The sequence below is a fragment of the Silene latifolia genome, chromosome Y (genome assembly GCF_048544455.1).
Source record: "Silene latifolia isolate original U9 population chromosome Y, ASM4854445v1, whole genome shotgun sequence".
NCBI classification, from domain to species: Eukaryota; Viridiplantae; Streptophyta; class Magnoliopsida; order Caryophyllales; family Caryophyllaceae; genus Silene; species Silene latifolia.
Genome location: NC_133538.1, coordinates 166,904,195 through 166,919,291, shown reverse-complemented (window position 1 = coordinate 166,919,291; position 15,097 = coordinate 166,904,195). Strand labels below are relative to the sequence as shown.

Sequence of the window (15,097 nt, the reverse complement as noted above, 5' to 3'; positions counted from 1 at the left end):
AAAAATTCTGCCTCTAATGATTTCAAAATTCAAATTTTGAAAATCCCGCCTCCAATGTTTTCATGCGATATTTTTATTCCATTTTATGCTTGTTAAAATCTTGCCTCCATTTTTTTTCTTATTGTCTTGTTTTATAATTTTACTAATCTCGCCTTGTTAAAATTCGTGTTGTTGATTTTAATTTTCTAGTAAAGTTAAAGTTACATCTTCCTCTAATAATGTTACATGTTTTTCTATTAAATTTACACTTTATTAAAGTTACAGTTTTTTCCATTTAAGTTACACTTTTTTCCATTAAAATGACACTCATCTTTGTTAAAGTTACATTTTTTTTTCTATTAAAGTTACACTTTTTTCTGTTAAAATTACACTTTTTCTCCATTAAAATTACATTTTTTTCTGTTAAAATTGTAGTTTTCTCTATTAAAGTTAAAGTTACACTTATTTCTATTAAAATTACACTTATTTCTATTAAAATTACACATTTCTCTATTAAAATTACACTTAGCTCTTTTAAAGTTAAAATTACACTTATTTCTATTAAAATTACACTTTTCTCCGTTAAAATTACACATTTCTCTATTAAAATTACACTTATCTCTTTTAAAGTTAAAGTTACAGTTATTTCTATTAAAATTACATTTATTTCTATTAAAATTACACATTTCTCTATTAAAATTACACTTATCCCTATTAAAGTTAAAGTTACACTTATTTCTATTAGAATTACACTTTTTTCTATTAAAATTACAGATTTCTCTATTAAAGTTACAACTATCTCTATTAAAGTTACATTTTTCTCTACTAAAGTTACACTTATATCTATTAAAGTTACACTCTCAAGGACTACACTCTCAATGGACTCATGTTACATGTTTAATATGGACAAAAGTTACAGTCTCAATGGACTAAAGTTACACTCTCAATGGACTGAAATTACACTTTAATGGACTAAAATTACACTTTTAATATGGACTAAAGATACACTCTCAATGGACTAAAATTACACTTTAATGGACTAAAATTACACTTTAATGGATTAAAATTACACTTTAATGGACTAAAATTACACTTTTAAAAGACTAAAGTTACACTTATAAGTCACTCAATTCACAATGAGTTGTGTTAAAATTGGAAAAATTCAAAATAATATTTGTCGAAAAAACTGAGTTTCACTCGTAAAACGCAAAATATATTGTAAATTTGCTTCAAATTTTCAAATTTCAAAATAAAACCGTCAAACCGCAATTTTTTTTGTTAAAATTACACTTTTTTCCGTTGAAATTACACTTTTAAAACAGTGAAAGTGTAGTAACATTTGTATAAAGTTTCAGTCCAAAAAAAAAATTATGCTCAAATTTTTTTTTTTGTGTATAATTAATCCATTAGTGAATGTATAATTAAAGCTAGAGAGAGAAAGTGGATTAATTAGTGTATAGGAAACTCATTAGTGTTAACTATGCTTTTTTGCTTTCAATCTCAACCATCCTTAGTGGAAGATCTAAGGGATGTAGAGATGACTTATGGACTCAAATATTTTGGTGGACTCATAAGAACTTCTCTCTCTCTCTCTCTCTCTCTCTCTCTATATATATATATATATATATATATATATAGGGTCGGGGTCAGGTGCGAACTGAAGTACGGTGCGAACCGTACGAAATAGCACAGATACACATGGTATTACTACTAGATACATGTGTATCTCGTAGTTATACGAGGTGTATGTAGTAGTTATACGAAGTGTATCTAGGGCAGTATTTTGTTTATCCACTGCCGCCACCACCACCAACATTGCCACAAACATCACCACCATCATATTCACCCCATCACCACCATCATATTCACCCCACTACTACCACCACCACCAAACATATCCACTGTCACCGCCACCACCAACACACTTGAACTAATTGCACAACCAAGTCCCATCACTGCTAACTGCCGGTGACATAACCACCATACACCACCTCGGAATGTGGCGGGGACATCACCGGGCAACCTAGACAGAGCCGACGACATCATCTATCACCACCATACACCACGATAAACACTTTAAATGTCACTATTAGATTATCCGACCCACCGGAAACCACCAAAAGTCGGACAACCACCTCCGACTACACCTAAACAAATTCGAAATTTATTTTCTTTTTCTTACCTTTTTCTTCGTCCCTCCACCATGACGTCGCCGTGACTCTATTCTGTGGAGAAACACCGCACGACCATCGTGGTTCCGCACCAAAAACTCAGATCTAAAAGTAGTAGCTGTAGTGGAGGGGACTGAGATCCGTCGATAAGTTGGTGAGTCGTGCGTGAGTGAGATCAGCGGTTGTTCAATTAGTTCAGATTTGTCAGCGCCGGACTCAGGCGTGATGATTAGTGAAGGTGCAGGGAAAGTAGCTGGAAGGTAAAACGTACGGAGTAGTTGGGGAGTGAAGGTTGGGATTGTTGGGTTTTTAAGTTAGTTCGTAAGTTCGCACCGAACTTTGGTTATACGAGATCCTATTTTATATATATATATATATATATATATATATATATATATATATATATATATATATATATATATATATATATATATATATATATATAGTCGGGATCCGGTGAGAACTCCTATATATTTGAGGATTGAGGATTAGTGAATACAATATCACGGGTTCTTCAATACAATATCACGAAAAAATTAGACTTGTCCAAAAAAAAAAAAAATTTGAATTTTTTTTTTTTTTTTGCACAGCTGTTTTTTTCGTGTGATATTGTTTCGAATAATCTGTGATATTGTATTGAACAACCGGTGATATTGTAATGAAATCCTCAATCATCAAAAAGATAGTGTATACTCACATGATCTCATTCCTATATATATATATATATATATATATATATATATATATATATATATATATATATGGTCTAGATCTCGTACGAACTAAAGTTTAGTACGAACTGTACGAACTCACCCAAGATACCACATTAAGTTGTTAAAAAAAAATTCCACCTGTACCTTCTCTTTCCTTCCTCCTTACCGATCCTTACCCAATACCCAATACCCGCCATCCTAACTCCCTTTTCCCTTGTCCTTATGCACCACCACCACCACCACCACCACTCGTTACCGCTTCAGGCCATGGTGATAACTTTTTCAACCTGACAATTCCACTATTTCTAGCTACGCCGACGTACCGAACCAACCGCCAGGTTTTATTCGTCACCTTCACCGGCGACGAAAACGTCGTTGGAGACCATTATCCGGCTCCAAATTTCCCGATAATCTCGCTGGATCAAATAAATTTTTGAAATCTTACTTCGCTTTTGGTAGATCTAACATTTCAATCGAGTTTTATGAAGAAAAAAAAAGTACTCCCTCCGTTCCGGTCAATTGTTGTCCTTTGGTTTTGGCACAAAGACCAAGGAAAGTGGAGGAGGCCAATTACTAAATGACAAGTGGAACAAATTGAGTGTGAATGATCAAATTGTTCATGAAGTTCATTCTTAAAATAGAAAGGACAACAATTGACTGAGACACCCCAAAAGGGAAAAGGACAACAAATGACCGGGACGGAGGGAGTAATTGGCGTACGGTTACGCTGTGTGGTAGTAATAGGTGGGTTGCGTGGGTCGCCGTGGTGATGGGCTATCGATGATGAGGGGATTCGAATGGGAGAGAGGTCGTTGCTAGGAGGAAGTTCGCCGGTGAGGGTCGGTGAAGTATGGACGGCGTCTATGTTGATATTGATGGTGATGGTTCATGGGTGAGGTTAGTAAACGCTGCCGCGTGGTGGGTCAGGTGTTAGTCGCGGGTAGGGTTGGTCAGTGATTGTGAGGTGGTGAGTGGTGGTTGCATAATATATGACCGCAGATATACAAGTTAGTACTACAAGATACACAAATCGATTTGTGTATCTAGGCTATAAATTCAGGAGTGTTAATTTATGATACCACATGAATGTGTGGACTGGAGCATATCAAATATCATATTGGCTTGCGGTTGCTTCTGGATGCAAGAAATTGGAGCAACAATTAGATCTTAAGCAATGCTCAAATATTCTGGACTCTGGGCTCTTGGCAACTACTGCAAGAACATATGTCAGGTAATTAGTAAGCTTACTGATACAATCTACTTCCTATGAATTTGTGCAACATTATACACTTGTGTGATTGTGAGAGATTTACTTATCATGGACAATCGGAAGCCTTACTATAGTTGATAAACCAATTTTAACGAGATGAGCACGAGCAATTCAAATAATAACAGTCAAAATGCATTGGTAGGGGCGCATTCTTAATAAAAAAGGTTAAATAGTACTCACTCACTAATAAATCAGTTAATTCAGGGTGATTTATATGTCATAAAAGAATAAAAGAGTGTATCTAAATTGCTAGATGTATGTATCTAGTAATTTAATGGAGAGTATTTAACAAGCAAAAGGAGTGTATCTAGCAACTTAAAGAGTGTAACCAACAACTTGAAAGAGTGTATCTACTAATTCAAATGAGTGTATCTAGTAACTTTAAAAAATTTATCGAGCAACTTAAAGGAGTGTATCTAGCTAGCTACAAATATGTATATATTAATTCAAATAAGTGTAGCTAGTAAGCAAAAAAAGTGTATCTAGCAAATTAAAAAGAGTGTATCCAACAACTTGAACAAGTGTATCTAGCTAGCTATAAGTATGTATCTACTAATTCAAAGGAGTGTACCTAACAAGTTTTTGCTACATCATACTTCCTCCATTCAACTCCACTCTACCACTTTTTGTTTTCACGTTTGTCAACGCGTGTTTTCGACACTTATTGCAAAACATTCGAACTCATCATCTCCATCAATTAGTAGGACCTTCGTCGGCCTGACATTGACATTTCCTTGCCGTCGATTTTTAACTTAGTAGTTATTACCCCTATTTTTCTTACACAAATTCTCATGTGTGACAGACATATCCATCCTAAACTTTGTGACGGGTCAAATACTATCCATGGGGGTAGATAAGACAAACACATAGTGCCTAGGATAACAATCTGTTTTGTCTTATGTATCCACATTATTGAATTTTGAGTTTAAGGACTACTTCAATATGGCTATTACAAGGAGTCAATATTGTGTTATTATGGTTGTAAATAAGGTGAGATAATGAGCCATTAAATCAGTTTTAATGGTAATTATTTCTCCTCATTCATCTCCCCGTAACTCCTATTTTGAGTGCCTATATAATCTGATAATTCTGTGTGAATTATATACACAACACCAATAACACAAAACAGTAGCATTCAATCACAACAAAGCCACCGTCATTTGTGCTTTTGGAACTTGGGTTGTGAATATATCCGGTGACTCTAGTAGCCACCGGTATCGGTCTCAGTTTTGGATTCGTGGGCAGAAATCGGCACGTCGATCATCGTACCTATTCCGCTATTAAGGTACGCATATTTCTAACAGTGGTATCAGAGCCGATCGTGTTTGGCTTCTGTCCCGATTTTGATTAAGTACGTATGTATACCCCTCTTTAGCATGAGTAATATTACACCATGTGTTGGTGTAATCTCGGCCTCGATTTTGTTTTATTTTTGTGTAAAATGGAAAAAATTGCACTAGGATGACATGTTTAAGGATTCTGGATGATTGTTTTATCTTATACTCCGTATATCTTAAGAGTACAAACCAGATCTTACAATTTATTGTTGTACTTCCCACAAGATCATCCCCTTTCTCCGGCGTCGGCCGTCGGTGCGGGTAAGTCCCACATCTACTTTCGTTGTAGACAGAATTCTTGAACTTCACCTTCTCCAGAGATCAGCGCACATCTATAGTCGCCTTCACCGTTCCGCGCATTCGAGAGCGTGGGTCGGATTAATCGAAGTATCCATCACTGATCTGTGCCACGGTGGTAATATTTCGGTTGAAGCTGATGTCAAAATTATTTTTCCGCAATTGAGACAAAACCGCCTTACACCGACGGCGCGTGTGTGTCACACGCCGACACCGACCATGACGCGTTGAGCGCGTGAACCGGCTCAATTAAATTCTCCGGCGCCGATCTAAGTGATGGCATCGATCGTTCTGGTCGTGGTGGTACAAGGTTGATGTATATGACGATTTTGATTGTGGAAGACTCGCTTTTGTGTGAAACGTTTTTCAAATCGTTATCACTAATTAATAGATGGAGATGGGTTATTCATCTTTTAATGGAGGTGAAATGGGAATGGAGATGTGTTCGGTGAAATGGGAATGGAGATGTGTTCTTCAATTCTACGAAGATGAGTTCTTCGATTTTCTGGGGAATTCATAGTGTCGATCTTCTGTTTTGTTTTTTGGTTGAACACTTTAAAAAGAAGATGACGATGGGCTTAGTGCAATTAAATATCAGATGTATATATTCTTTATATACTGTATTGCTCAGTGCTTTGTGGGTCTATATGTGAGTTATACTCTTTCTTTTGTACTCATATCTAACCAAGTGGTCTATATGTTGGACTGTTGCTTAATTGCTTAATTATAATCACTTTGGTTTTTTTTTGTCTTTTATGGTTTTGTTTATTATTGTGTCTTGGCATAATATAGAGTATCTTGTTTAGTCCATATGAAGTGATTTTAATGATTTGTTTTTTGTAATCTTTACTCATATGAATTAAATTTATTTTAATGTTTAAGTGATATTATATAATTTGTTTAGTTATTTTAAGATTGTGTAAATTCGTTTTACATGCTATGCTAATGTGTTTAGCCTAAATTTATCTATACAAATTTGTTTCGTAATATTTTATAGATTAATATAAATGTGTGAATATGTTTCATACAATGTTGGATGTGAGTCATATAAATTTGTTTTATATGTATAAATAAAATTATATCGGATATTTTATGAATGTGTTTCATAGTCTGCGTATATATTTATGCCTGGACCATGTAAATTTGTTTTATGTGGGTAATAATATCTTTCGTGATATTAATTATATTTTATAAATATGTTTCATAAAACTTATTTTAATTGTAAATGGTAAATATCTAAGTGATATTTTACAAGTCATGTAAATTTGTCCTTGTTTGTAAATTTTAGTTGTCTCGGTGACATTTTCTGTTTTAAGCACTTTGGCGAGCAGATTTATGGGTATGAGAAATACTATTATTCGACTCCGTGTTCAATTTAGTATATGCTACTCATTACTATCTCTATATTGTGTTCTGCAAGATAAAGTTAGAACTTGCGAATCCGTTTCGTTTATTTATCTTGTGAAATTGTGTAATTTTGTATTACATAGAAAAATAAATATCTTATTGACATTTGTTGTTGGTGATATTTTATAACTTACATACAAGGCTCATATCTTAGTGATATGATAATTATTGTATATTTGTTTTACAAAATGACTTATATCTTTGTGATATAGGGTTCTTGTAAATTTATTTTACGAAATAACTTATATCTTTGTGATATATTAGATTATTAGTTTTTGTAATTTTGTTTTACATAAATGATGTATATCTTTGTGATGTACCTGTACATGTAAATTCGTTTTACATAAGAGAGCCCAATATATCTTAGTGATATATAGTAACGTGTAAAATTAGTTTTTACATGAGAGATAGAAAGAATTGAATACATATTAGTTGTGTATCAATAATTCATTTAAACTATCATATTTGTTATGATCAAGTTTTTTTTACAACGTGCAAATTTCTGTTGCATAGTATTTGTGTAATATCTGAGTGATATTATTTTTTCGTGTTAATATGTTTAACCGATATTATAAAGGTGAATGGCTAATTTTGTTTAGTTGTTTTTAAGGATTAAGTGATTTAGTTTCATTTAATCTTAAGTTGTTAATTAAATTATTGAAATTTCTCGTTTATGACGTTTGTGATGATTATGAGCTTAGCGAAATTTTCGAACGAACAATATAAATGATGGGTTTTAAATAATTTAATTTGGAATTGTGCCTTAAGTAGTATACTTGTGTTTGACAACAAGTGTTTTTGGTGATTTATTCACCATGGTAAAGCGGTTTGAATTTTGATAAATAGAGTGATAAGATTTTGTATCTTATTAATAATCACGATTTGGAGAAATTGTGATTACTATTATATTATCGAGGTTGAATATCTTATTAATGAGTAGGATTATGAAATCTGTGTTTTTACCAGTATTAGTTCAAATATAGTAAGCTTGATCCATGCAAAATTGTGTTATTTTGTATGTAGACCTATTAAGTTAGTTTTGAGACATGTCTTAAAGTTTATGTAGCGTAAGATTAGGTGTAAGTCAATTTTGATTTGACTTGGGGTACAAGACTGTGTGTTTTGACCCGAAAGTGTTTTAAGGACTGTCGTCGTTTTGTTTATCTTACGTGACATAACGATGTGCCTTTTATACACGGGGTTGGCTGACATAAAGAGTTATTTTTCCATGGTGATTTGTTTACCATTCGATTTTGGGATTAGGAAAAATGAAAAACTCTTGATGTTTTGTTGTCGGTACACTCAATCGTCTTAGTAAAAGTCTCAAACTTATTGAAAGGGGAGAAGTGTGCGTCTTGGCGCTAATGACTCCCGAAATGATTATTAATGGTCTATGTTTTTCTTGCTATTGAGGACAAATATGCGGTATTGTTAAATATGTTTGACTTAGTGTCGACAAGAGAATAATGTGGAGATAATATTAATTTGGTTCATGATAGATTCGAGTCAAATGACATCATTTCCATCAATTTGAGTTATATATTTGTTTCTTGCATCTACTGTGAATTCTTGTCCTTCGTGGATTTAGAAACAGAGCAGGAATATTTATAACTCGTAGTTGTTTAATCCCTTGTTTGTCGATGGATTATTCAGTTTTAGCTATGCTAGCTAAACTATGTTTCAAAGAGGCTTTGTGTTACTTTGATGTGTTAATTCTCTACGCACTTAATTGTGCTTCAATAATTAGTTTATTGAAAATTACGGATTCTTTTTAACCTCTTGTTAATAGTTCGTTATGGCTATGTGTTGGTCATAATATAAATGTTTACCGCATTACTTTACTTATCTATTTGATTACATTTTAATATATGTTCATTGTCTTTCACTTTTATATTTCAATCTATTTTTATTTTATCTGTGGGTAGTTAAATGTTAAGGAACATCATGAGACCGTTTGTTTTTTCCTCTTAATTTGAGATGATTCATGCCATACGGGCGTGTATTCATTGTTCTATCATTTTATAACGTGTTTGATATGTTCAAACATTTTATAATAATAGTGAAAAACCGACTTTGAATTTAGAGTTAGAACTCTTAGTAAATATGTTGGTTGTGAATAACTCTTTGATATGTTCAAAGTGTAAATGAGGAAAAATATGTGCTTTGATCTTACAATTCCTAATTGCTATGACAAGAGGTTGTTTTAATTGAGGAATTGTACATCACTTGACATGGTTAATTAAGTGAAGTATGACATTGATCAAGTTTTCCTTCTTTTGGTTTATAGGAGGATTCCTTAAATGTGTTTTGAGGAAATTTTATTCGCTCCAAAATAAGTTTTGGATAATATAGAGGTTGGTCATTCATGTCTTAACATTTGTTAAACTTTGTGTTTAAGTGACTCACAATATATATTCACTTGGATGTGTTCCTAAGTGTTCGGTGAAGATTAGTAGACTTTTGTCTTGTATTCGTTACAATGCAAAAACTATCTTTTGGTGAGTGGGAGAATTTGTGATCTAACTGAGACACCAATGATAGTTTAACTTCTCTTCAGTTTTCGATAGTGGGAGTAGTGCCATGATCCAAGGTAAAGATGATAGTTTATCTACTAAAGAGTAAACATTAACTTGTATGTCAAGTTATAAGGATTAACATAAGGTCGATCCTTAAGATGTTTTGCTCATTATGATAGTGGGAGTTGTCCTAACTATTCAGTTGTTGTTACCACTTTTAGTAAGTGGGAGCTATCACTTTTAGTAAGTGAGAGTCTTCATCAAGTAATAAGAATGGATGGTCATTATGAGAGCAGATAGACATTGTCGCAATGTGTTTATGACGGTTAGGTTCGGATTTGTCCCGTTTTTTTCTTCTTCTAAGTTTTGGTCATCTATTTGGATTTTGTTTTCAAATAGATATAAAGACTATTTTCTCGAATCAAAGTGCTCGAGAAACTTATATACATGAATCGATCAATTGAGTTCGTCTCAAATGATTAAGATAATAAATCTTTGTGTCCTTCAAGCTTATTCATTTGTTGAATGATCTTCCATATATATATTTCAAATTCCATAAATCATTTGAGTGATGATTTAATTGGATGGTAGTGGAATTAATATGGTTATGTCAAAATTATAAAGGAGAATAAATTCTCTTTGTAAATTGGTGACATATTGGTATATATTTAGAAGAAAATAATACTTTGGTTATGTCTAAACCTACGATTAAGCGCAAGAAATAATTAGAGTATTATTTCTTGTTCTAGTGCAGTTGTTATTTTGATATGTACTTTGTTTAGTACATGGTTGAACGTCAACTTTTTTGATTGATAAGTATTTTGTTACGAAATCGATCCTATACACTACAATGATATGTAATCAAGTGATTTTAACTTTTACCTTTGTGGTAAGACTAGATTAGTTCTTGTGTAGGACTAAGTGTTGTCATCAAGTAAGGTTAACTAACAAGATGGTTGGCGCATTATTTTATAAGATGTGTTCTTAATTAGTTCATGTGTCGAGCTAATTATGTAAAATAGTCAACTTAAGTTTTAATCTTGTTGAGTTGTGGATGTGTTTGATAATGGACATTTTTGGATTAAGATTTTGTATCTTTTGGAAAATGTTCATATGCATTTGTTGCATGATAAGGCACATAAGATCTCACCAAACTTTTAGATTGCCTAGTCACACAGGTAATCGCCTTGACACTTATGTAGTGGGCAAGATGAGACTGGGTCACTTAACACTTAGTAAGTGTTGAGATTATCTTTGTACATAAGTTGTATGAAAAAGATATTGACTCGTTATAGAGTCGCCTTAGTAATTCCAAGATGAGACTTTTGTAGTCGAAGTATGAAAAGACACCCTATTTTCATACTAAAGTTTTGAACCGAATCACAAGTGTCAGATTGAATATTGAGTATATCATTCTAGTGGCTTGGGTTGGATACTTGAGTAGTATCTAGACTTATGATTCGCACGACATAGAAGCGTGATATGCCCATCATAGTGGGAGCTATGTTGTGACGCATATATCATACTATGTGTGTTTTGTCGACCGTAAGGAGTGACAGATTATTCCCTAATCTGTTGCTGTGTGAGCCCTTTTGGACTTGTGTGTCCTATTTTGGTACGAATCCCTTTGACTTGGAGCTGTGAGATGAAATTGAGATTTGATGTTGCTATTTTAGCGTGATTTCGGAGAATCATAAAGTCGTTGGTTCAACGGGTCATGTTAGGAAAGCAGTCGAGTTGAGATAGATTTTCATTAGTGTCTAAGGAATGATCAATTCAACTACACCATGTTAAGCCCGGCCGGCGGTTATATTGTGTATATAACTACGTAACATGTTATAGCATAAAGGTACAATGTATGCTGCGGTGTTGTTTGAATGACATGGGGAATCGTTATTGTGAAAGTGTTATGTTAGTTTGATGGTGACTTAATATAACACTACTTGTTACATATTGGTCGCACGCCCCATTTTCCTGTATGAGATGTGATTGATAGTTTTGTTAAACTGTATTGTGATAAGCTTGGCTGTGTGACCAAGTGGGAGGATTGACTCGGTTGTGTGGCCGAGTGGGAGTATTGAATTTTGAGTTGAACGACCACTTTAATGTGGCTATTACAAGGAGTCAATATTGTGTTATTATGGTTGTAAATAAGGTGAGATAATGAGCCATTAAATCAGTTTTAATGGTAATTATTTCTCCTCATTCATCTCCCCGTAACTCCTATTTTGAGTGCCTATATAATCTGATAATTCTGTGTGAATTATATACACAACACCAATAACACAAAACAGTAGCATTCAATCACAACAAAGCCACCGTCATTTGTGCTTTTGGAACTTGGGTTGTGAATATATCCGGTGACTCTAGTAGCCACCGGTATCGGTCTCAGTTTTGGATTCGTGGGCAGAAATCGACACGTCGATCATCGTACCTATTCCGCTATTAAGGTACGCGTGATATTATGTTTTCGACACTTATTGCAAAACATTCGAACTCATCATCTCCATCAATCAGTATGACCTTCGTCGGCCTGACATTGACATTTCCTTGCCGTCGATTTTTAACTTAGTAGTTATTACCCCTATTTTTTTTTACACAAATTCTCATGTGTGACAGACATATCCATCCTAAACTTTGTGACGGGTCAAATACTATCCATGTGGGTAGATAAGACAAACACATAGTGCCTAGGATAACAATCTGTTTTGTCTTATGTATCCACATGGATAGTACTTGACCAGTCGCAAACTTGTGACGTATATGCCTATCATACAGAAGACATGTTTTTCTCAACAACAAATTACTTGTGTACCACTATTTCTTTTATGAAATACCAGCTACCTCTATTTTTCTTAACTTAGTATTTGTACAAAATGATGCACGCATTTATATAAAATCATTAATTCCTATTTTCAAATACAAAGTTAATACTTGTAGTTTGCTGTAAAGTTTTACTTTGTACAAAATGATGCACGCATTCATAACTTTGTATTTTCCAATACAAAGTTATTTTCAATAATGCTTTACTAGTGTACATTGGATGAAATATACACACTATTGTAAATGATAAAGAGAATAGTGCCAGCATCATTTTCTAATTTCGTATTTTCAATTGTTTAGGGTTATAATTTGGTGTTTGAAAATGTTGGTATTGAATATGGAGTGCATAAATGGAGAGTAGAGGCTGGGCCAGAAAAGACCTAAAACCTCTGATAAATTACATGTCGATAAGCGAGCTTGTAATTTGATTGGGATTGGATAGTTAATCGATATAGCAGTCTTCGTGAGTATCAACGTAGCCAGTCATCTCGTGATAGTTCGAAATTTGTTGGGCTTATATCTAGTTTGAGTAATAATGCTGATCGTTCTGTTCAATTAGTAGCTTTGACTGAAATTTGTGAGCTTTTTATCATTTACTGTTGGAGTTATCAATGTTTTTATTATATGACAGTAGATGATAATTTGTACTTTGTGGTTGAAAATGTCACGGTTTTAATTGATGACATGTTCTGTGGTTCTGTATGTAGATCAGGTGAACAACTTGGGAACAATTGCACAGTCTAGAAACAAAGAATTCAGAGACATTACAAGCTGGAGCGGATGTGAGTATGATCGGCCAATTTGGTGCCGGATTTTACTCCACTTCCTTGGTTGCTGAGAAGGTTATTGTCACTACCAAGCACAATGATGACGAGCACTCGAGTAGTATGTCTGGGAGTCACAAGCTGGTGGTTCATTTGCTCTTACTCGGGCAGTTGAGTAAGCTGGAGATTATGGGCAAAGCAACATGTGACCAATTGGGAACCAAAAATTGTAGAATGTTGCAGAGTGAAGGCCAGGCCAGTTGAGAACCAAAAATTGCAGAGGGATATGGTGTGCATGAGCCAAGCAACTTGGTTTTCAAAAGACTATCATTGAAAACTAGACTTTATTTGTAGTTAATACATTTTACTAGTCAGAGGTCCGGAAAATTCCCATGGAGCTTGATCATCGATGACATAGTTGAATCATCCCATCTTTTTAATTCTTTTCATTGTATTCATGTCAAACGGGAAGGGAATACCGTCGCAGTAATGTTGCTAGATTGTGTCAAACTGTAGAAGAAGAAATATTTTGTTTGCTGGACATTCCGCCAGCTATCTTAACGCTATCGGAGATTGATTTACTCTTAATAATATCATCCTTCATGTTTGCTTGAGAAAAAAGTCACTGATTTTGTAATCTTCCATGATTAATATTTTTAATCCTTGATTTGTAATGCTTAATTTGGTTTCTTATATTATTTTTGATATCTTTTCACGTTCAGTAAGTTCATAAGTTGTTTAACAAAAGTATGTTTTTCGGTGTAAATCCTCGATTTTAAGTCAGGTAGACTAATATTGTGAGTTTTGGTTCAATTATTCATTTCTTATGTTTCTCTTCTAAATTTAGTTGTGTATGGTTCTAGCTCCCAGACATCGCCACTACTTGAATTGCCTCCTTAGGAGGATTAGGATCCTAAAACCTTTGGTTTAAAGGCTATTATTTTAGGTTTTGTTTTAAACTAATTATCGTTAATGTATAGATATAGTGTCGAAATAAAGTTGATAGTTTGCTAAATGGCTTGTATCTAGCAGAAAAGTGTATCTGGCAAGGTTAAGGAGTGTATTTAGTAAGGTAAATGTTTGTATCTGGTAATCTAAAGGTGTGTATCTTACTTGCCAGAGATGTGTATCTAACAAAGTAAATGGGTGTATCTAGCTTACCAGAGATGTGTATCTAACAAGGTAAAGGTATATATCTAGTAATTTAAAAGAGTGTATCTAGCTAGCTAAATGTGTGTATCTAACGACTTAAAAGAATGTATCTAGATAGCTAAAAGTATGTATCTAATAACTTAAATGATTTTATCTAATCCCCTTTGTTAGTAATTTACGTAAACAGTAGATACATTTCTTATATACTTCAATTTTAGCTACCATTGCGCACCACCGTAGGTCCGCAATTATCACATACTAGTACGAACTAAGTTACGGTGTGCATCGTACGATTTAGCACATAAAAGTCGATTGTACATAAGACTGGTCCATATTTGCACATATAAGTCGATTGAGCACAATTATTATGCCCATGGTGTTAGATTGTTAGTATCCTCAATGACAGGTTAAAGAGTATAGGAAACATTAACACTTTTAGGTATTTTTCAGTATGACATTGCTTCTGGGACCTGCAGGATCAGGAAATCTACATTGTTATTATCTCTTGCTGGAAAACTTGAGAGTACCTTGAAGGTGATCACTATTTAATTCTCATACAATTCTTAATCTTCAACTTGGCGGGATATTTTTTGTCGATGTTCTTATGCAATTCTTCAATAACAAATTAACAATCAATGATCAGTAGAGGACTTAACTTTTGTTGATCC

The 15,097-nt window shown here is 33.7% G+C and overlaps 1 long non-coding RNA gene across 1 annotated transcript; it reads left to right on the top strand.

Moving 5' to 3' along the window:
* The first annotated feature begins 3,575 nt into the window (after window positions 1–3,575).
* Window positions 3,576–13,975, top strand: LOC141633959 (uncharacterized). The gene is made up of 2 exons (XR_012538724.1): window positions 3,576–4,094; window positions 13,221–13,975. It is a non-coding gene; the product is annotated as an uncharacterized LOC141633959 (long non-coding RNA).
* The last annotated feature ends 1,122 nt before the right edge of the window (window positions 13,976–15,097 follow it).